This window comes from Salmo salar, chromosome ssa04 (genome assembly GCF_905237065.1).
Source record: "Salmo salar chromosome ssa04, Ssal_v3.1, whole genome shotgun sequence".
Taxonomy (NCBI): Eukaryota; Metazoa; Chordata; class Actinopteri; order Salmoniformes; family Salmonidae; genus Salmo; species Salmo salar.
This window is the reverse complement of record NC_059445.1, coordinates 36,559,757-36,576,063: the sequence shown is the minus strand read 5'-3', so window position 1 is coordinate 36,576,063 and position 16,307 is coordinate 36,559,757. Positions and strand designations below refer to the sequence as shown.

Sequence of the window (16,307 nt, the reverse complement as noted above, 5' to 3'; positions counted from 1 at the left end):
GGGAATTTACTAACAATTTACTAAATTACTCACGATAAACGTTCACAAAAAGCATAACAATTATTTTAAGAATTATAGATACAGAACTCCTCTATGCACTCGATATGTCCGATTTTAAAATAGCTTTTTGGTGAAAGCACATTTTGCAATATTCTAAGTACATAGCCCAGCCATCACGGGCTAGCTATTTAGACACCCGGCAAGTTTAGCCTTCACCAAAATCAGATTTACTATTACAAAAGTTTGATTACCTTTTGTTGTCTTCGTCAGAATGCACTCCCAGGACTGCTACTTCAATAACAAATGTTGGTTTGGTCCAAAATAATCCATCGTTATATCCAAATAGCGGCGTTTTGTACGTGCGTTCCAGAAACTATCCGAAATGGTAAATCACGGTCGCACGCATGGCGCAATTCGTGACAAAAAAATTCTAAATATTCCATTACCGTACTTCGAAGCATGTCAACCGCTGTTTAAAATCAATTTTTATGCAATTTTTCTCGTAAAAAAGCGATAATATTCCAACCGGGAATCTCCTTTTCGGTAAACAGAGGAAAAATCACAAAGACGGGGGCGGCCAGTGCACGCGCCTAAGCCCACAGTCCCTTGATCGGCCACTTGAGAAAGGCGATAATGTGTTTCAGCCTGGGGCTGGAATGACGACATTGAGATTTTTCCCGGGCTCTGAGAGCCTATTGGAGCCGTGGGAAGTGTCACGTTACCGCAGAGATCCTTTGTAATGGAATGAGATGTCAAAGAAAGACAATAAATGGTCAGACAGGCCACTTCCTGTAAAGGAATCTCTCAGGTTTTGACCTGCCATTTGAGTTCTGTTATATTCACAGACACCATTCAAACAGTTTTAGAAACTTTGGAGTGTTTTCTATCCAAAGCCAATAATTATATGCATATTCTAGTTACTGGGCAGGAGTAGTAACCAGATTAAATCGGGTATGTTTTTTATCCAGCCGTGAAAATACTGCCCCCTAGCCATAACAGGTTAGGAACAAATTCTTATTTACAATGATGGCCTAGGAACAGTGGGTTCACTGCCTTGTTCAGGAGCAGAACGACAGATGTTTACCTTGTCAACTCGGGGATTCGATATAGCAACCCTTCAGTTACTGGCCCAACTCTCTGACCGCTAGGCTACCTATCGCACCGTAATGAGGAGTAATGAGAAGCAGCAAACGGAAGATAGACTGAGAGAGAGAGCGAGAAGCAGGTAATGAAATTGGAAGGCAAGAAGACAAAATGAACAGAGCCAGTAATCACATAATGACTTGAATTAATGTTTGATTGCATATGTGTGTGTGCGTGTGAGTGTTTATGTACATACGTGCGTACATGCATAGGTGTTTTCCTGTGTTCATGCATGGGGACACTGAGTGTACAAAACATTAAGGACACCTTCCTAATATTGAGTTGCACCCTTCCCCTTTTGCGTTTAGAACAGCCTCAATTCGTTGGGGCATGGACCCTACAAGGTGTTGAAAGCTTTCCATAAGGATACTGGCCCATGTTGACTCCAATGCTTCCCACAGTTGTGTCAAGTTGGCTGGATGTCCTTTGGGTGGTGGACCATTCTTTATACACACAGGAAAATGTTGAGTGTGAAAAACCTAGCAGCGTTGCAGTTCTTGAAGTGGCGCAACTTTGGTTTTAGAGGTGGAAGAGACATAATTATTATATTATTTAAATATTTTTTTATCCAGTCCATAAACACTCCAAACAGCCTACCCAATGTTCAGAGGCATCCGCATGGTCCTAAAGCACACTGTTGCCTCGTTTATTATCACAATCCAATTATAAAACTGGGGGGGAAATGCAATTTTAGAATGTGGGGAGGACATGTCCCCCCCGTCCCCAGTGAAAGTTGTGCCCCTGGTTCTTGACACAAACCGGTGCGCCTGGCACCTCCTACCATACCCCGTTCAAAGGCACTTACATTTTTCCCATTCACCCTCTGAACGGCACACATACACAATCCATGTCTCAATTGTCTCAAGGCTTAAAAATACCTTTTTAATCTGTCTCTTCCATTTCACACTGATTGAAGTGGATTTAACAAGTGACATCAATAAGGGATCATAGCTTTCACCTGGATTCACCTGGTCAGTCTATGTCATGGAAAGGACAGGTGTCATACATTTTTTTGTACACCCAGTGTATGTGTGTCCCTGTGCAGAGATCCGGCAGGCGTTCCGGGTGCTGGACCGGGATGGGAACGGGTTCATCTCTAAGCAGGAACTGGGCATGGCTATGAGGTCCCTGGGATACATGCCTAGCGAGGTGGAGCTGGCCATCATCATGCAGAGACTGGACATGGACGGTGAGACATAAGAATGAAAGACACACACACACATTGGCCTATACTTTTCATAGGCACACACACTGAAAGTCTTAGTCTGTGATTTCCTAAACTGATTTTTCCAAGGTTAATGAATCAATTACACCTCCAAGTCTCAGCAGTGTGGGAGAGTGGGTTCATGCTGTATGTACACTGTGTCTGTGTTTGCATTCACCCTATATACCAGGTTCTCTGTGTAAACCACTCTGCATTAAACAGCTTTGACAAAATGCTTTGCGGGTGACTGTGTGCGCACGCACGCACTCGCATGCACGCACACACACACACACACACACATAGGGACGGCTCCAGGCATAAGCAACATCAGCATTTGCTTAGGGCCCCCGACTGCTAGGGGGAGTTTAGGAACACAGTCGTGGTCTCAACTTACTGTTGAGAGTTATAATAGTAGAATGCACAAGGTGCAATTTAGAAATTTGGTTGACCATCTGCAGTTTTTCTCTTGTTATGTCAGTCACCGATAGTCACTCAATTAGCATGTCAGCTAACAATTTTTTGATTGGTAAGTTAATATAGCCAGCTATCATGGCCAAATACCGACCGGGCACTCAGAGCAGGTGCCCAGGGGTCCTGACATCCAGGGGTTCCTCATTGATTTTGTTAGTCACTCTCACTCAGATATAATTAACATGGAAAAAGTATTGGCAAAATGTGTAGAATTGCAGGAAATTAGCTGTAAAACTGCAAATTCTTCTCTCTGCCCTATGGTAAAAAAAACGGGACCCCAAAAAGCTAAGGCCGACCCTGAACACACACACACACACACACACACACACACACACACACACACACACACAGGTTGCTCTCTGAAAGGCAAATCTATGTGTGTGTGTGTGTGTGTGTATGTGTGTGTGTGAGTCAAATTACATTTTATTTGTCACATGCGCCAAATACAACAAGTGTAGACCTTACTGTGAAATGCTTACTTTACATGCCCTTAACCAACAATGCAGTTTAAAAAAATGTAAAACAGTTAAGAAAATATTTACTAAATAAACTGAATTTAAAAAAAAGTAGCACAATAAATAACAACAACAAGGCTATATACAGGGGGCACCGGTACCAAGTAAATATGCGGGGGTACAAGTTAGTCGAGGTAATTGAGGTAATATGTACATGTAGGTAGGGGTAAAGTGTCTATGCATAGATAATGAACAGCGAGTAGCAGCAGCGTAATAAAACAGGGGGTCAATGCAAATAGTCATTTGATTACAGTACCAGTCAAACGTTTGGACACACCTACTCATTCCAGAGTTTTTCTTTATTTTTACTATTTTCTACATTGTAGAATAATAGTGAAGAAATCAAAACTATGAAATAACACATATGGAATCATGTCATAACCAAAAAAGTGTTAAACAAATTAAAATATATTTTATACTTGAGATTCTTCAAAGTAGCCACCCTTTGACTTGATGACAGCTTTGTACACTCTTGGCACTCTCACAACCAGCTTCATGAGGTTGTCACCTGTAATGCCTTTCAATTAACAAGTGTGCCTTGTTAAAAGTTAATTTGTGGAATTTCTTTCCTTCTTAATGCATTTGAGCCAATCAGTTGTGACAAGGTAGGGGTGGTATACAGAAGATAGCCCTATTTGGTAAAAGACCAAGTCCATATTATGGCAAGAACAGCTCAAATAAGCAAAGAGAAACGACAGTACATCATTACTTTAAGACATGAAGGTCAGTCAATCCGGAAAATTTCAAGAACTTTGAATGTTTCTTCAAGTGCAGTCGTAAAAACCATCAAGCGCTATGATGAAACTGGCTCTCATGAGGACCTTCAAAGGAAAGGAAGACCCAGAGTTAACTCTGATGCAGAGGATAAGTTCTTTAGAGTTACCAGCCTCAGATTGCAGCCCAAATAAATGCTTCAAGGAGTTCAAGTAACAGACACATCTCAACATCAACTGTTCAGAGTAGACTGTGTGAATCAGGCCTTCATGGTCGAACTGCTGCAAAAGAAACCCCTAATAAAGGACACAAATAAGAAGAAGAGACTTGCTTGGGCCAAGAAACACGAGCAATGGACATTAGAACGGTGGAAATCTGTCCTTTCGTCTGATGAGTCTAAATGTGAGATTTTTTTGTTCCAACCGCTGTGTCTTTGTGAGACGCAGAGTAGGTGAACGGATGATCTCTCCTTATGTGTGGTTCCCACCATGAAGCATGGAGGAGGAGGTATGATGGTGTGGGGGTGCTTTGCTGTTGACACTGTCAGTGATTTATTTAGAATTCAAGGCAAGCTTAACCAGCATGGCTACCACAGCATTCTGCAGCGATGAGCCATCCCATCTGGTTTGCGCTTAGTAGGACTATCATTTGTTTTTCAACAGGATAATGACCCAAAACACACGTCCAGGATGTGTAAGGACTATTTGCCCAAGAAGGAGAGTGATGGAGTGCTGCATCAGATGACCTGGCATCCACAATAACCCCGACCTCAATCCAATTGAGATGGTTTCGGATGAGTTGGACCGAAGAGTGAAGGAAAAGCAGCCAACAAGTGCTCAGCATATGTGACCGACCGGCTCAAATCAATCTTATGCAGCAAAATTTGAAATTGTGTTTTTTTTTTTTCATTGGATAGAAGTAGAGACTCAGAGCTACAAAATGGTATATCATGCACTGCATTTGAGGAACAATGGGGAAAGTCATTTTGCTTTTAAAGTTCAGAAACTTGTAAACTCACTTTTGAGAAAATGGCCTTTGAATGTTTTAGTTTTGGCTTTAGCCCCACCCATCTCTTTAAGGGTTGATACGAGCGTTCTGTGCTAACAGCAGTCAAGCATCGCTGTAAAGACGTTTATTATACACAGAGACTGAAAAGATTTGGAATGGGTCCTCAGATCCTCAAAAGGTTCTACAGCTGCACCATCGAGAGCATCCTGACGGGTTGCATCACTGCCTGGTATAGCAACTGCTCGGCCTCCGACCTCAAGGCATGACAGAGGGTAGTTCATACAGCCCAGTACATCACCGGGGCCAAGCTTCCTGCCATCCAGGACCTCTATACAAGGCAGTGTCAGAGGAAGGTCCTAAAAATTGTCAAAGAGTCAAGCCACCCTAGTCATAGACTGTTCTATCTGCTACCGCACGGCAAGCAGTACAAGAGCGCCAAGTCTAGGTCCAAGAGGCTTCTAAACAGCTTTCTACCCCAAGCCATAAGACTCCTGAACATCTAATCAAATGGCTACCCAGACTATTTGCATTGCCCCCCCCCCTTCTTCGCTGCTGCTACTTTCTGTTTTTATCTATGCATAGTCACTTTAATAACTCCACCTGCAGTTGAAGTCAGAAGTTTACATACACAATAGCCAAATACATTTAAACTCAGTTTTCACAATTCCTGACATTTAATTCTAGTAAAAATGTCCCTGTCTTAGGTCAGTTAGGATCACCACTTTATTTTAAGATTGTGAAATGTCAGAATAATAGTAGAAAGAGTGATTTATTTCAGCTTTTATTTATTTCATCACATTCCCAGTGGGTCAGTAGTTTACATACATTCAATTAGTATTTGGTAGCATTGCCTTTAAATTGTTTAACTTCGGTCAAATGTTTCAGGTAGCCTTCTACACATTTCCCACAAAAAGTTGGGTGAATTATGGTCCATTCCTCCTGACAGAGCTGGAGTAAATAAGTCAGGTTTGTAGGCCTCCTTGCTTGCACACGCTTTTCAGTTCTGCCCACAAATTTTCTAGAGGAATGAGGTCAGGGCTTTGTGATGGCCACTCCAAAACTTGTCCTTAAGCCATTTTGCCACAACTTTAGAAGTATGCTTGGGGTCATTGTCCATTTGGAAGACCCATTTGTGAGTAAGTTTTAACTTCCTGACTGATGTCTTGAGATGTTGCTTCAATATATCCACATAATTTTCCTATCTCATGATGCCATCTATTTTGTTAAGTGCATCAGTCCCTCCTGCAGCAAAGCACACCTAAAACATGATGCTGCCACCCTGTGCTTCATGGTTGGGATGGTGTTCTTCGGCTTGCAAGCCTCCGCCTTTTTTCCTCCAAACATAACGATGGTCATTATGGCCAAACAGTTCTATTTTTTGTTTCATCAGACCAGAGGACATTTCTGCAAAAAGTACGATCTTTGTCCCCATGTGCAGTTGCAAACCGTAGTCTGGCTTTTTGATGGCGGTTTTGGAGCAGTGGCTTGTTCCTTGCTGAGCGGCCTTTCAGGTTATGTCGATATAGGACTCGTTTTACTGTGGATATAGATAATTTTGTACCTGTTTCCTCCAGCATCTTCACAAGGTCCTTTGCTGTTGTTCTGGGATTGATTTGCACTTTTCGCACCATAGTACGTGCATCTCTAGGAGACAGAACGTGTCTCCTTCCTGAACGGTATGATGGCTGTGTGGTCCCATGGTGTTTATACCTGCGTACTATTGTTTGTACAAATGAACGTGGTACCTTCAGGCATTTGAAAATTGCTCCCAAGGATGAACCAGACTTGTCTACTTACAAGCCCTTAACCAACAATGCAGTTTTAAGAAAATACCTAAAAAAAGTAAGAAATAAAAGTAACAAATAATTATAGAGCAGCAGTAAAAAATAACAATGCGCCCCCGCACATTGACTCTGTACCGGTACCCCCTGTATATTGCCTCGCTATTGTTATTTTACTGCTGCTCTTTAATTATTTGTTACTTTTATTTCTTACTTTTTTTAGATATTTTCTTAAAACTGCATTGTTGGTTAAGGGCTTGTAAGTAAGCATTTCAAGGTCTAAGTAAGCATTGTAAGTAAGCATTGTAAGGTCTACCCCTGTTGTATTTGGTGCATGTGACAAATAAAATTTGATGAGATTTGATTCAAAATAGCTATTGATAACAAATGTGTATTTTGTGGTTGTGACTCAGAGACTCTTGACCATTTGTTTTATCCATATTATATGGACCACAATTTAACTGTAATTGTTAACTTGTTTATTTTTCATGGCAGATTATTTATCCATAAAATTAAGTGGGCGGAGAACAAACCCCTCTTTACACTGTTTAAGATAGAATTTAAAAAATATTTTGAAATGATCAGTAAGAGTAAAAACAAAAAAGCAATACGTACCATAAAACTTTTTAACGAATTGAAAACGTATCTCGATATGTAATGTCCCTGTCCATTTGGTTTATGTACTATTGTTTGTATATTTCTGTTTTTGTATTTTATTGGTTCTAATAATAATAATAATAATAAAATAGCAGTCAAGCACTGAAGCTAACTTGTTAGCTACTTCCAGACACAAATGAGAGAACAGCTCACTGAACATTACTCGCCCTAGCAGAGCTGGTTAGGCTGTTATGTTATCCAGAGCGTTGGTGACTGCAACTGTGCTGTCAGATTGTCCGTTCGTAAATTCAGAGTGCATACTGGACGCTCTGGCCGATGAGTAGGGTAGATCCAAACATTCTGACCTCACAACGGCAGTCAAGCACCCAAGCTAACTGGCTAACATTGGCTAGTTTTCTAGCTACTTCCAGACACATAATGAGAGAACACCCCACTCTGACCATTTTACTCACCCTAGCAGAGCTGGTTAGGCTGTTTTCAAGTTATCCAGAGCGTTGGTCACTGTAACTGTTTTGCTGGCAACAATTTAATTACGCTTTTTTGCCAACATTTACTGACACCGGCCATGTTCAACTGGTGTTGAGTGCTCGTAAATGAATCAGTTATTCTGCACTCTGGCACACTCAGACGAGTGCTCTGAAATTGGAGTGTTGGACAGACTGAATTTACGAATGCACCCAAAATGGTTACTTACATAGTGGAGTCTTTTCTTAAGACATGTAGCTAGCTAGCTAAACAATGAACCATAATCCCAACTCCTGACGTTACTACCCTGCATGAATCTGCAGGTAGCTAACCAACCAGGATCAATGTTAGCTAGCCAAGCATGTAACGTTATCATACACATAACGTTAGCTAGCGAGCCAGCCAGCAAACGTTAGCTAGCTAACAATTAACTTTAACTTGAAATGAAACCACTTTCTTACCCGTATACATCATAGATGGACGCGTCTCCTGTCACAGATGCCATGGTTGCCCTTAGTTTGAAGATGTAATCCGGAGACTCCTTAGCTATCATACTCTAATTCCACTGAACTCGGCCCTCCTGAAAGTGGTGAGCAACACTTATGCATTTTTACTACACAATACATTTATTTAAAGCTGCATTAGACAGGATTACCAACACATACTGACCAGCTCAAATAGTCAGAAGCGTGCTATATGGCAGACCAATCCAAACTCATATCTCAGCATGTCCAGCCCACTCATTATCTTAGCCAATCATGGCTAGCTGGAATTTTGCTGTATTTTTCTGTGGCTAAATCAACTAGGCTCGTAATTTAATAATTGTATTCATATTTACAGATGACATACAAGTTTGTTATTCATATGTTTGAGAAGGCATTTCTGTCAACAAACGCATTTTGATTAAAAAAAGTTTACGTTCAAAAGAGTCTCCTGTGAAGTAGTGACCCCCGACATATGCCTAGCTTCCTGAAACGGGTCACATATGTGGAAACTCCTTCAAGACTGTTTGAAAAGCATTCCAGGTGAAGCTGGTTGAGAGAAATTCAAGAGTGTGCAAAGCAGTCATCAAGGCAAAGGGTGGCTTTTTGAAGAATCTAAAATGTATTTAGATTTTTTTTTACACTTTTCTGGTTACTACATGATTCCATATGTGTTATTTCATAGTGTTGATGTTTTTACAATTGCGGTCTTAGTGCCAGTATCGTTTTATCAATCCAGACAATTCTATGTGTGTGTCCCCACAAGGTTAGCTCTACAACAGTGGTCCCCAACCTTTTTTGCACCACGGACCGGTCTCATATAAACAATATTTTCCCGGACCGGCCATCGGGGGGTCACGACTCAACCGGAATATCGATTAGGCCTTTAAGTTTAGTATAGACGCTTTTTGTAGGTCTAACTTGATGATATTATAAAAACATCAAGTTCATATTTTTCTCTAATGACCATGTAATAAAAACATTGCAACTCACCATGTCGCTGAATCAGAGGGAGCCTTGACCTTGTTTCCCAGCAACAAGACGGTCCCATCTAGGGGTGATGGGACAGTGACACACTTCAGGTGTTCCTTATGTCCAGTCTACTCCGTGATTTCGTTTTTCTTGTCGTCATTGTGGAAAACCCAGAGATAGGATGTTGGAAATGGAAGCAACGTGTTCAGTGCTTTTGTGGCTATCAGGATATTCAGCCTTGATTTTATGCATGTGCTTGCTTCAGGGCCTGAGCTACAAGCAGTTAGATTTGGGCATGTCATTTAAGGAAAAAATTGAAAAAAGGGGGCCGATCCTTAAGAGGTTTTAAGCCTCTAACAATTGTGCCTCAACGTCCTCCGCTATTTCATCAATTCGCCTAGTGACGGTGGTAGCCGAAAGAGGAACCTGTGCTATCTTTTTAGCTGCAGCCTATCCTAAGAGTTCACAGCAAATTTCCTTAGCAGCAGGTAGAATCAACTCCTCGCCAATAGTGAAAGGCTTCTTGGTCTTAGCAATACGGCTAGCCACTAAGTATGACGCCCTTAGTGCAGCCACGTTTGTTAATGCGGTGGCTTTCAAGACTTGCTTCTGTCCTTCTTGTTCATGTTTTCTTTGTTCAAAGAATTCAACAGGTTTGTCTTTAAGTGCAGGGTGCTTGGATTCGATGTGCCAAAGCAATTTTGAGGGCTTCATTGCCTCGTTAGATGGCCTATCTCCACATACTACGCACAGGGGGCTAGGAGCATGCGTCACATGTCGCAATAAAGCCATATTTTAGGTAGGACTCATCATATTTTCTATTGAATGAGGCTTTCTTTTTTTGCAGTCTCGGTATGTTGTCTCTGTATTATCGACATCGTCGTTGGGCCTTTGAACTCTCTTACCCCTTCCGATGAATCTCTCCAGCAACGTTTGTTTGTTTTTATTCATGTCAGCTAACGTAGCTAGCTAGTCCAAAGTTGGCGGGCAACACAGCTCACACAGACCGTGATGAACTCATTACTCAAGTTCAAAATCTGTAAACTGTTGTTGGCGTGACATAGATATTAGAGTGGTGAGAAAAGAACCAACAGACTGCACCAAGTTCAATGTAATTACTGCACAAATAGTCTATAATTGTATATAATTATTATTTTATTTAACCGATTAAAACAATTTAAAATGAATGTATCCTTTCCGTGCGGCCCGGTAGAGAATGTGCCCGGGGGTTGGGGACCGGTGGTCTACAAGACGTGTGTGTGTGTGTGTGTGTGTGTGTGTGTGTGTGTGTGTGTGTGTGTGTGTGTGTGTAGGTGATGGCCAGGTGGACTTTGAAGAGTTTGTGACGATACTGGGACCCAAACTTCTGTCGGCTGAGACCAGAGAAGGTTTCCGAGGAAGCACCATCGATAACATCTTCTGGCAGGTAGGACCACATAGTCCTCTCTTCTCTTGACTTCACTTATCTTCTATTTTCTTCTGTCAAATCCTCTTCTTTTCAGTTCTGGTCTCTTGGGAAAAAACTGGTTGAATCAACATTGTTTCCACGCAATTTCAACCAAACAATTCAATGTGATGATGTTGAATCAATGTTGAAAACTGATTGGATTTTTTAAAAGTCATCAATGTAAAGATGTCTTTGCCCAGTGGGTTCTCTCCTCTCTTCTCTTCTATTTTTCTGCTCTTTTCTCTTCTGTTCTCTTTTCTCCTAGGTAGGGTTATTAAAGTGGCTGTGCATAGATGATAACAGAGAGTAGCAGCGGGGTGGGGGGTGGGGGGATAGTCTGGGTTGCCATTTGATTAGCTGTTCAGGAGTCTTATGGCTTGGGGGTAGAAGCTGTTTAGAAGCCTCTTGGACCTAGACTTGGCGGTCCGGTACCGCTTGCCGTGCGGTTGCAGAGAGAACAGTCTATCTCCTTTCTACTCTTCTGTTCCTTTCAATTCCTTTCTCTTCTCTTTTCCTGTCCTCATTTGCTCTACCCCCTTTCCTTTCATCCTCTTCTCTTCCTTTCTTATTTTCCGGTCCTCTCCTCTCTTCTCCTCTCTTCTTTTTTCTCCATCATCTCTACCCCTTTTCTCGCTTTTTGTATTTCTGTTTCTTCTCTTTTTTGATCTCTCCTTTATCTCATTTCCCCAAATCCCCATATCCTTCTCTTCTGTTCCCCTCTCCTCCTTCTGCCCCTATTCTCCTCTTCTCCCTCCCTCTGTGATGGCTTCTGCAGTCAAGGCACATGGAGATGCTTGCTCAAAAACCTGTTTTTGGTAGATATTAACACACACACAGATAGAGACCCCATACCTTTGCTTTTTGTCCCATGATGATGGGGAAAGGGATATTTGGGCCCATGTCTTCAAAGGAAAAAGACATGCCAGGGTGTGTGTGTGCATGTGTGTGTGCGTACATCCATGCGTGCATGTGTACAGGCTTCAAAGTAATTCAAGGGGGGTCTCTGCTTCAGAGAAAGGAGAGAGAAAGGAGAGCTTTCGGGCTCCCGAGTGACACAGGGGTCTAAGACTCTTCTGTTCAGAGAAAATAAGTGTTTTCGGAGGAAAGTGAAACTAAACTACTTTTAGTTCAGTGGTTTTTGATGCATTATAAAAAGGGTTGAGATAGAGAGAGAAAACAAGGGAAAAGGGAAGACAGAACAACAACTGAGTGACAGGCAGAGAGTAGACACACGGAGAGAAGGGGGCATGGAGAGAAATGTTTTACAAAAGACAGAAAGGGAATAAGAAACAGCAAGGGAATAAGAGAGAAAGGAAATGAAGCATGAAACACACTGACAATCTTACTGCCGATAGACTGCCGGTAGGTACTTATCACAGTGGGAGATCGTTCCTTCTCTGCCTAGAACAAAAGCGGTACCTGACGATTGCCGACCCGGTAGTGACGAACCTAGCGATTTGTACTTGTAAAATCGCAATGCTCGTCAGTGGCCAACAACTTGACTTTGAGCCAATCAGAGAGCACGAACCCCCACGTGAGGAGACAACAACCAGAAATTGGGGAAAAATAAGGCATTTTCTCTGTGCATCCACGGATGAGCTCATCACACTTTTATGCAATGTAGGCTAGGGGACGGTAGCTAGCTAAATGCTCAGACGCAATGCATGTAACCCTAAATACTTCCTCCAAGCTAGCTAACCACTGTAGCTAGCTAGTATTGACATAATTAAAGCACAATGGATTGGCTAGTTTCCATGAAACAGCTGCCTGTGTTAGCTGCTGAGTTAGTGCATTATTAGACAGGACGGACAGCTGATCGTCCTCGCAGTGGCAGACCACATCTAATAACACCTGCACAGGATCAGTACATCCGAACATCACACTTGCTGGACAGGTACAGGATGCCAACAACAACTGCCAGAGTTACACCAGGAAAGCACAATCCCTCCATCACTGTTCAGACTGTCCGCAATAGGCTGAGAGAGGCTGGACTGAGGTCTTGTAGACCTGTTGTAAAGCAGGTCCTCATCAGACATCACCGGCAACAACGTCGCCTATGGGAACAAATCCACCGTCGCTGGACCAGACATGACTGGCAAAAAGTGCTCTTCACTGACGAGTCGTGGTTTTCTCTCTCGAGGGTGATGGTCGGATTCGCGTTTACGTCGAAGGAATGAGCGTTACACCGATTATTTATGCTTTTCGCAATCAGGTACAATAATAGTGTAGACCGACCTTCTAAAATCAATAAATGATCAATTGGGCATACTAGAACTTGTTAGTAAAGAAATTAAGACGATGAAGGCGAGCCTCTAAATGTGTGATGAAAAGCTGCGACAATGGAGAAAGAAACAAACAAGCTAAAAGGTACAGTCAATACTATTGAAACGGACGCTAAAGAACTTAAAAAGGAGAATATGTTTCTGAGATAAGCCTTACTTGGAATACAGACTAGATCTATGCGAGAAAATCTGGTACTTACTAGTGTTAAAGAAAATGAGGGAGAAGATCCTGAAAGTGGGGTGAAATAATTCCTTCTTTAAGCGCTACAGATCCCAGGCGATACTGTCTACAAAATCAAACTCTAACATGTAAAATAATAAAATAATGTTTGACAAGAGACTCGCTGGCAGGAAAATAGGAATGAATGATCAGTTCCTGAAGAAAATTGTAGACCGGCTTAAAGTTCTGTACCCACTCTTCGTGTAGCTCTCGTAGTCGATAAACTGTACATTGATAACCAACTGTTCCGAGACACAAAGACTGTATTGTAATAGAAAAAAATTGTAAAACAATAAAATACAACAATTGATAAAGAAATAAACTACAAATACACTATACCACTCAAAATAGGGAATGTTGTAAAATATTTTGTATTCAACTTTCTATTTATAGTATTAATAAATAGATAAGACAGCGTTAGAAGAAAGGATAATTATTGAAATAATACATCTTTAAATATAAGGAACTGGAACACGAAAGTACTCAAAGTCTGAAATTAGGTAGGAATCAGCATCAACATGGTAGGGATAAAAACACAGCAAACAGAGTACATAGAAGGCACAGAATGTGGGTATGTGCAGCTGTATTGTGATGGAAGGTGGGGTGTGTGATTTTGTGTTTGGAAAAGTGTGCAGTTAAGTGAGTGAAAAAGGAAAATAGTTGCAAATGACAGAGCCTGTGTGTGCCTGCGAGCAGTAGTTGTGACAGAGAGAGCTTTCAATTCTGTGCAGATATATGATATATTTTAAAATACGTTTATTTATTTATTGTCCTATCATGATGGAACAGTCCCCAACCCTATACCCTAGACACCCACCTGAGCGACCCACACACTTAGAAGTCCTTATCTGTTTAATAGGCTTACTGCAAGTAGCCTATATAATAAGCAGCCAAGAAAGATAAACGCATTCAGAGACCCACTAATACAGCACTGCCCCCTCAAGAGTTTGAGCCTGCCTGGCAGGGTTGGTCCAACAAAGCCAAAGCCCCCGGATTGGGTGAGCATAATGTACAAGGAATTTATCAAATCTGCTAATGAAAACCTTGATGACCTTGGACCTAGCTGGTGGGAATTCCGGTGGGTGCCCCCACCCAGGTAGTGACAGTTCTGGCAACACTAGCTGCAGTAACCGATGGGGAGGGGGTCACACTCGGACAATCAGAGAGGGGGCAAATTATTGTGGCCCTGGTGACACAAAATAATCAAATGGTCTGACTGCACAGAGATGCTTTGAGAAATGGTCACAACGGGGGACCAGTGTGTGTGTGTGGTTCAGGGTAGGGAGGTGTATCTGAGCTCCATCACTTAGGACTTGACGTTGGATAATCAAATCTAATAATCAAGCAATATATACACTGCTCAAAAAAATAAAGGGAACACTGAAATAACACATCCTAGATCTGAATGAATGAAATAATCTTATTAAATACTTTTTTCTTTACATAGTTGAATGTGCTGACAACAAAATCACACAAAAATAATCAATGGAAATCCAATTTATCAACCCATGGAGGTCTGGATTTGGAGTCACACTCAAAATTAAAGTGGAAAACCACACTACAGGCTGATCCAACTTTGATGTAATGTCCTTAAAACAAGTCAAAATGAGGCTCAGTATGTGTGGCCTCCACGTGCCTGTATGACCTCCCTACAACGCCTGGGCATGCTCCTGATGAGGTGGCGGATGGTCTCCTGAGGGATCTCCTCCCAGACCTGGACTAAAGCATCCGCCAACTCCTGGACAGTCTGTGGTGCAACGTGGCGTTGGTGGATGGAGCGAGACATGATGTCCCAGATGTGCTCAATTGGATTCAGGTCTGGGGAACGGGTGGGCCAGTCCATAGCATCAATACCATCCTCTTGCAGGAACTGCTGACACACTCCAGCCACATGAGGTCTAGCATTGTCTTGCATTAGGAGGAACCCAGGGCCAACCGCACCAGCATATGGTCTCACAAGGGGTCTGAGGATCTCATCTCGGTACCTAATGGCAGTCAGGCTACCTCTGGCGAGCACATGGAGGGCTGTGCGGCCCCCCAAAGAAATGCCACCCCACACCATGACTGACCCACCGCCAAACCGGTCATGCTGGAGGATGTTGCAGGCAGCAGAACGTTCTCCACAGCGTCTCCAGTCTCCACAGCGTCTGCCAATCTTGGTGTTCTCTGGCAAATGCCAAACGTCCTGCATGGTGTTGGGCTGTAAGCACAACCCCCACCTGTGGACGTCGGGCCCTCATACCACCCTCATGGAGTCTGTTTCTGACCGTTTGAGCAGACACATGCACATTTGTGGCCTGCTGGAGGTCATTTTGCAGGGCTCTGGCAGTGCTCCTCCTGCTCCTCCTTGCACAAAGGCGGAAGTAGCGGTCCTGCTGCTGGGTTGTTGCCCTCCTACGGCCTCCTCCACGTCTCCTGATGTACTGGCCTGTCTCCTGGTAGCGCCTCCATGCTCTGGACACTACGCTGACAGACACAGCAAACCTTCTTGCCACAGCTCGCATTGATGTGCCATCCTGGATGAGCTGCACTACCTGAGCCACTTGTGTGGGTTGTAGACTCCGTCTCATGCTACCACTAGAGTGAAAGCACCGCCATTCAAAAGTTACCAAAACATCAGCCAGGAAGCATAGGAACTGAGAAGTTGTCTGTGGTCACCACCTGCAGAACCACTCCTTTATTGGGGGTGTCTTGCTAATTGCCTATAATTTCCACCTGTTGTCTATTCCATTTGCACAACAGCATGTGACATTTATTGTGAATCAGTGTTGCTTCCTAAGTGGACAGTTTGATTTCACAGAAGTGTGATTGACTTGGAGTTACATTGTGTTGTTTAAGTGTTCCCTTTATTTTTTTGAGCAGTGTATATACATTTGAGATGAGTAAAGCAAAAATATGTTAACATTATTAAAGTGCCTAGTGTTCCATTATTAAAGTGACCAGTGGTTTCAAGTCTATGTATATGGGGCAGCAGCCTCTAAGGTG

At 42.6% G+C, this 16,307-nt stretch overlaps 1 non-coding gene across 1 annotated transcript in view; it reads left to right on the top strand.

The window, feature by feature from the left end:
• Positions 1 to 2,203: 2,203 nt before the first annotated feature.
• LOC106602910 (uncharacterized) overlaps positions 2,204 to 16,307 on the top strand; it is a 28,238-nt gene continuing 14,134 nt past the window's right edge. The window contains exons 1-2 of the transcript XR_006769606.1: positions 2,204 to 2,332; positions 10,687 to 10,799. This is a non-coding gene — a transcript (uncharacterized protein). The remainder of the gene's footprint in view (positions 2,333 to 10,686; positions 10,800 to 16,307) is intronic.